General features: G+C 38.8%; 1 pseudogene; it reads left to right on the forward strand.

The window, feature by feature from the left end:
* The window catches only part of LOC122650752, a 39341-nt pseudogene extending 35839 nt beyond the window's left edge, over positions 1-3502 (forward strand).
* The last annotated feature ends 3325 nt before the right edge of the window (positions 3503-6827 follow it).

Below are 6827 nucleotides of genomic sequence, written 5' to 3' on the forward strand. Positions count from 1 at the left end.
GGGTATCTGGTGTATGTTCCCCCATGTCATTCAGAGAACAGTAGTGGAGTAGAAATAGAGTTTGTGGTTGAGAAAGAAAAAAAAACTTTTGCCTTAATGCCTGAAAAGAAGGTGTGGTAAAAAATACTCAAAGCCTAAGTCTTTGGTTCCATTGCCATTATGAGTGGTTTACCTGAAGGTGAGTAGTGTTCAGAAAATATGAGGAGGTCCCTTAATCTTGATGCATGCTTATTATTTGAATTGATATGGGGTAACAAAATTCAAATGTGGGGGAACCTTTGGCTCCTTGATCTTTAATTGAGCACTTTTGGGATTATGTGCACTTTCCTACTTATGTCGTGATTGAAATTTGCAGCATTCATTTACAATTGAATTTTGGATGTATATTCACTACAAATACCCACGAGACACAACTCGTCCACTAGGGGTAACCTAGGGGTTCAAAGGCTTGTGGCACATGCTAAGTGCAACCGTGATTCCTACGAAAGTGAGTTATGATTTTCTACATTCTAGGTTAGTTTTTCTTTTTGCTTTACTTGAGGACAAGTAACGTTCAAGTGTGGGGAAATCTGATGAGCACATTTATGTGTGAAATTTTAGGGCTTAAAGCATACATTTTACCACATTGGACAGAGTTACTTCGGAGCTTTCTTGTGCTTTTCAGGTTTTAGGTGAATTCTTATAAAAATGGAGCAAAAGCTGCTAAGAATAGCCGAAAGCGCCCCGGAGTCGAGAAAATCAAGTTTGGATTGAGCACTGTAAGAATCACACCAATCAATCAAATTTGAATGTGATTACAGTGGGTCCCTTAGCATAATTTGGAGGTGTTAATAGTATAGATGCGTAGCCCATCGAGTCAGCTTCGCAACGGTTCAAACGACACTTGATTCCGAGTTGAAACGAAGAAGTTACGGCTGTTTCCGTGGATAGGGGTTTATTTATAATTATTAATAGTTTGTCGGGGACAAAGTAAAGCAAAAGTTCAGATTCTAGGGGTCTTAGCACAATTATCAAAAGTTATCTTTCGTCAATTGAAAGATTCCATTTGAAGGCTCTGGAGCAGTCCAACTTCAACTTGAGATATCTTGGGCTCCCGAACTCCAAATTGGACGAAATTTGGAGTTCGGGAGCCCAAGATATCTCAAGTTGAAATTGGACTGCTCCAGAGCCTTCCAAATGAAATCTTTCGGCTGACATAAAGATAACTTTTGATAATTGGAGGTGTTAATTTGGAGGTATTAATAGTGCCGTTTCAACTCGGAGCGCACAACCTCAACCTAGAGCTGAGGGTTAGGGATGTTTGGCTTGGAGTCGGTGTTTGGGACCAAGGAGAAATTCAAAAAATTGATAATCAGCAAATTCAAGACTGCTTGCAAGCTAAGAGGACTTTCCTTACAGACACAGAAGACAAGCTTGTGTGGATAAGAGAAAGGTCTGGGGTGTTTAGCTCAAAATCAGCCTGGAGAGCAATTAGACAAACTTCTGAGGAGAGAACTTTTGCCAAGTGGGTATGGCACCATGCAGTCCTGACAAAAATTGGGTTCTTTGCGTGGCAGGTTATATGTGGAAGGGTTCCAACGGATGACTCAATAATGAGGTTAGGGAGTCCCTTGGCGTCAAAGTGCCTATGCTGTGGTTCACCTAGGATGGAAACCGCTTCACATTGCCTAGTGTGGGGAGGAACGGCATCAAAAGTTTGGAACTTTTACTCATGCTTAATGCAAGTAGAAATTATAGCGTGGCAAGAGGTGGAAAATAGAATCCTATTCTGGGAGGGCAATGCAAATAATAGAAGCTTATGTGGTATAATTACAGGTCTACTCCCTTTGTTTATTATCTGGGAGTTATGGAAGGAGAGAAACAATAGGAGAAACGGTGAGAAAGCCAGACCAGCCAGAACCATTGTGGAGGTGATTAAAGGATGGATCCATGAAATTCCAATAAGCCAGAGGTTTAACAGCCATCTTTTCAGGATGCCTTGGTACTGCAGTTCTTTGGTGTGAAGCAACAGCTTATAGTGGCCAAGGCACCATCCTCGGTGTACTGGAACCCGCCAGTCTCTACAGTCAAGTTAAATGTTGATGGGGCTTGTAGGGACAATCCGGGAATGGGGGGGAGGAGGTGCTATTGTCAAAGATAGAGAAGGGAAGGTAGTGGCACCCTGCACGAATTTTTATGGTGAATGCACAAATAACTTGGTTGAATATAGAGCTTTAGTGGATGGACTCAGATTATGTAGGGAGATGGGACTTCAGAATGTGATTGTCAATTCAGACTCAGCAATAGTAGTTTGAAGTGGGTTAACCAAACAATGCTGCTCATGGAGGGCATGGGATTGGTTTCAGGAGATGCTTTTTCTGATACAGGAAGTCCATGCGGAGGTAACATTCACGTACGAGGGGAAGGTAATAGGGCAGCAGATCGGCTTGCGAACTTCGCTTGTGAGAGAGGAAGACACAAACTCTAATGAGGATAGTGATCTCTTGTGTGACCTACAGAGAATAATCCGAGAAGATATATTAGGAATCCCTGTACTAAGGAAATAAAAAAGGGGAGAGTGGTGAGGGTGTGGTTTAACCTAATTAGGTGAGGGTTGGGGTAAGGCGGGAAGTCCCCCCCATTGTTCTCTTCTCTTTTTAATTTTAATAAATTCCTAGGGGCCGGCCCAGGTCCCAGAGAAAGTTCGGGTTAAAAAAAAAAATCAAGCAATGCGGTAAGTTGACATGGACTTTTTGTGGTCATAGGCTTTAGATAAATGCCAGCTTGGTGATGAAGTTAGAAAGAAGGAAGGGAAGCTTGATTCTATAGGTTGGTTTCTTCTCATTCACTCTTTACAAAAGTTCCTCAATATCAATTTATCCACAATTCTTCCATAAATCTTATTGTATGATATATCTAACTTTTAGTGCACAACCCAATCTGCCTCCAACCCCTTTGTAGGGGGGAAAAGTTATTGAAAATAAGATCCTCAATAGCTCTCATTTTCATATGGTACTTGTTGCAGTGACTGAAAATAGAGAGAACTAGAGCATGGGTCAAAGACAGCTAGCCTGTTTGGGGCGGTTACTGCTCAAGAGAAGCAAAGTTTTAGTACTTGATGAAGCTACTGCATCAGTGGATACTGGGACTGACTATCTAATTCAGCAAACACTTAGGGAACAGTTCTCAGAGTCTACTGTCATCACAATCGCACATAGAATAACATCCATTCTTGATATTGATATGGTCCTCCTCCTCGAAAATGGTTAGTAACTTGTAATAAGTACACCACAATCAAATGGGTTCAGTTGAATTCGGTAATATGTCTTCTCATCCTTTCTGGTGCTTGCCTAAATTGATTGATATGTTTTTTTTTGTCATAAGCAGGCTTTGCACTAGAATAAGATTCCCCAAAAAAATTACTAGAGATCAAGTCCTCATCATTTGCAAAGCTTGTTAAGGAGTATACTCAAAGATGTAGTTCGTAGTTTTTGAAAGGCTAAATAAATGAGTTTTGAATTTTAGATTTAAGCAAGATACATTAGACTGAAGTGCGTTTCTATTTTTAGTATGGCACATTGGAAGAAGATGATGGAATAAATATTGAGGCAGTTTGTAATCATTTGAGTTGGCATTGACATTTAGCAGATGCATTGGTGGTAGAAATGAAGATTATGGAGAGGAAAAAGTATTTTTCTTCATACATGTTTATAAATATCAGGAGAAGTTTTAGTGGTTTGATGGTATCTTTAGACTTCCACTAATATCTACCACATCGCATATTGAATCGAACTCAAATATAGTGGACAAGTAGCGCCCAAGGTCCTATACTCACATGTTAAGTTATGGGCAAAGAAATGGCCAACGAGAAATATAAACCATTGAAAATTTAGTGAAAAATATAAGTTTTTTTAAGAAGAAACAAGAAGCTAAAAATACAAGTGAATACACTAATACATGGGAAGGAATATGCTTGAAATTGAGTTTAAATTTTAAAAAGAGTGGCCAATCTTAGATCATTTTCTAAATATCCATTAGTCAGAATTGCTAAATCACCCATCTACGTGATAAAACTTAGTGTTGCTCTAGAGATACCTTTTAAAGCTTGCCAATAAAACAAACTTTTTCCATTAAAATTATATAATAGAAAATTTTCCTGTTTGTACATTAGACAAATCTTATTTTATCTACTACTTAAATTTCTAAATAACAATTTGTTTTCTTTTCAATGCCTAATTTGTTCTTAGTAGTTCTTATTGTGATTAAATTTCTCCTCTCAATGTTTTCCTTCCATAGTCATGTATTCTCACTCGAAAGTCTCAAACTTGGTTCCTATAGTGACAATTTGAATTGTCCCTAGAGCCAACAATATGCGACTTTATTATGACCTAAAAAATGTATGGCTGAATGTCAGAATAGTGATCCATCGATGAGATGGCCTATCTAAAATAAGAGAACGATTATCAAGAGTCACCACTATGAGATCAACAGATGGAGGGGATCTTATTGACCACAGACCATAGGTGTTGTCATTGTTGTCAACACTGTCAGTTGGCCAACACACTCACACAGAAGATACTTGGGTTGCTGAGTTGGCAGTTGAGGAGTTTTGAGTACCTATGGGATGTATGGTGATGTTTTAGAGCTATTATGAGGATAGTTGGCATGGTTATGGGCTGATAGAAAAGGTCGAAGGTATAGTGCAGTAGCTTGCAGTTGCAATTTGCATGAGCATTACCTTCAAGAGAGTTCTAAGCAGACAATATGACAGCCAATAGAATCAATACAGTGGCAGTGTATAGATACGTCTTAGTTGTCATAGCCTGTGAGTTTTCTTATAATTATGGTTGAGCTGGTCCAGTGAAGGCATCATGTATAGTTTCAATGTTACTGAGATTGATTGCTTAATTAGTTGACATAGCTTGCAGCTAGTAGTAGGACTTGTCTAATAGACATTGCCATGATTTATAAGTTGATAAATGTTTTTGGCATGATGAGGAGGCAGGTTCGGTCCTAGTGTGCATGAGGTAATATTCTCAAACATGAGAACGTATTACCGAAGGTAAAGAACGTTGTTATGTGTTGAAGACTGCATGTTTATGTTGTAGCAAAAGATTCACGGATTTTTTGAACAATCATTTAGTTCGAATTTGAAAGAGCTCAAAAAATAACAAGTGAAGATCTCTGAGTTATATTTCAATAAAAATTAGAATTATATCAATCCAATATTGTAGCTTGGAGTGGGAAGTTATGGTATGATCTTTAGGCGTGAAGGTAGGATTGTTTGCACATTGGTTAGGTTCAAGTCTAATTTTGGGGTCCTTGCATTGTTCATGAGTTAGAGATTTCTTCATAAAAAATGTATCCATTTGAGTCTTCTTTTATGTAGAAAAAATAAAACGGTCAATTTGAGTTCAGACGAAGAAGATATAATAATTTCCGTACAAGTGTGCAATCTTCCCAATACGGCATTGACGGACTTCCATGAGTAATTGATGGACTTCCGTGAGCCAGTGAAGGATGTTCATGATCTATCTTCCACGACAATAAAGGCTGAAGTTTTTGGATTCCTTGTTCCATGGATTTCTGTAGATATCACACGGATATCCGTGCGGAGAGCATTTAATGTTCCACGAAAGTTCTGTCAACAAGTGATGTTTTCGCTTCATCTTACTTTGGATCAAGTTTTGAGCATGTTCCAGGAAAAATTAGAGGAATGAGAATTTTAAAAAAGTTTTTGGAGTCTAATTTCCTATGAAAGAATAATCTGTAGGCCAAAACTACAAACCATGGGTTCAGGGCGGTTCACCTAGGCAAACCGATTATAAATCAATTAGGGTTTTACACTCCTGGAAAATCAATATACTGAAAATTAGGGTTTTGCACCCTAGGACTAATCCATGGGAAGCCATGGGTGCCCCTATTTAAATTTTTAGGGTTTTACATGGTTGCCCATGAAACCCTGGTGCACCCTAAATCCATTATTTCATGTTCCCCATAATTATGGGATCCGAACAGAAATAAAACAAACATTTCTGTTCCACCACATGGAGGGAGGGATCCATCCCATGCCCAAATGCGCAGCGGAAATAAATCGATTCGGGTTTCCTTCGCATCCCATGAATATTAAAAATTAATAACAATCAAAAGAAATTAATAGAATGTTGCTAACCTAGTGAGCCTCAAGTGTTGCTCCTCCAATAGACAGTGGTTCTTCCTCCAAGAAGCACTCCAAGCAAACAGATCTGAACCTCCAATGGTGCTACCAAGGTTCTCCAAGCTAATCCGAATGTATCTCCAACCAGACCTGGGTTTCTAAAACCCTAGCTTTCAAAACTAGAGAGCAAGAAGAAGAGATCACAAGAGAGAGAGAGAGAGAGAGGGAGAGCCAAAACCGTGGGAGGGGGTGGCAGTAAAAACACGTGGAAGCCTTGCTACCCCTCCTGCATTTTGGCTTCTATTTATAGATGGGTTTCCAAAACCCTAATGGGAAGAATCCCTGTGAAAGTCTGACACTCTCTCTCCTGATTGGCTTTATCTGTTTATTTGAGATAGGCTTTATCTGTTTATCTCAGATAAGCTTTATCTATTTATCTCAGAGTCCTTTACTTGATGAAGAAGCAGAATCTAATAGGAAAAGTATTAATTAGTTACTTTATTTAATATTTATGAATAATTACAATTAGCACCATATCCAATAATTAAATAAAGAACCAGTTAAAATAGCAAATTCCAAATAACTCCCTATATGATAACAATTTATCATATACAACCCCCCCCCCCCCACGAATCAACACTATCATTATGGAATCTAGGGCATGTACACATGTACTGTCAAACCCCAATCC

The sequence above is a fragment of the Telopea speciosissima genome, chromosome 2 (genome assembly GCF_018873765.1).
Source record: "Telopea speciosissima isolate NSW1024214 ecotype Mountain lineage chromosome 2, Tspe_v1, whole genome shotgun sequence".
Lineage (NCBI taxonomy): Eukaryota > Viridiplantae > Streptophyta > Magnoliopsida > Proteales > Proteaceae > Telopea > Telopea speciosissima.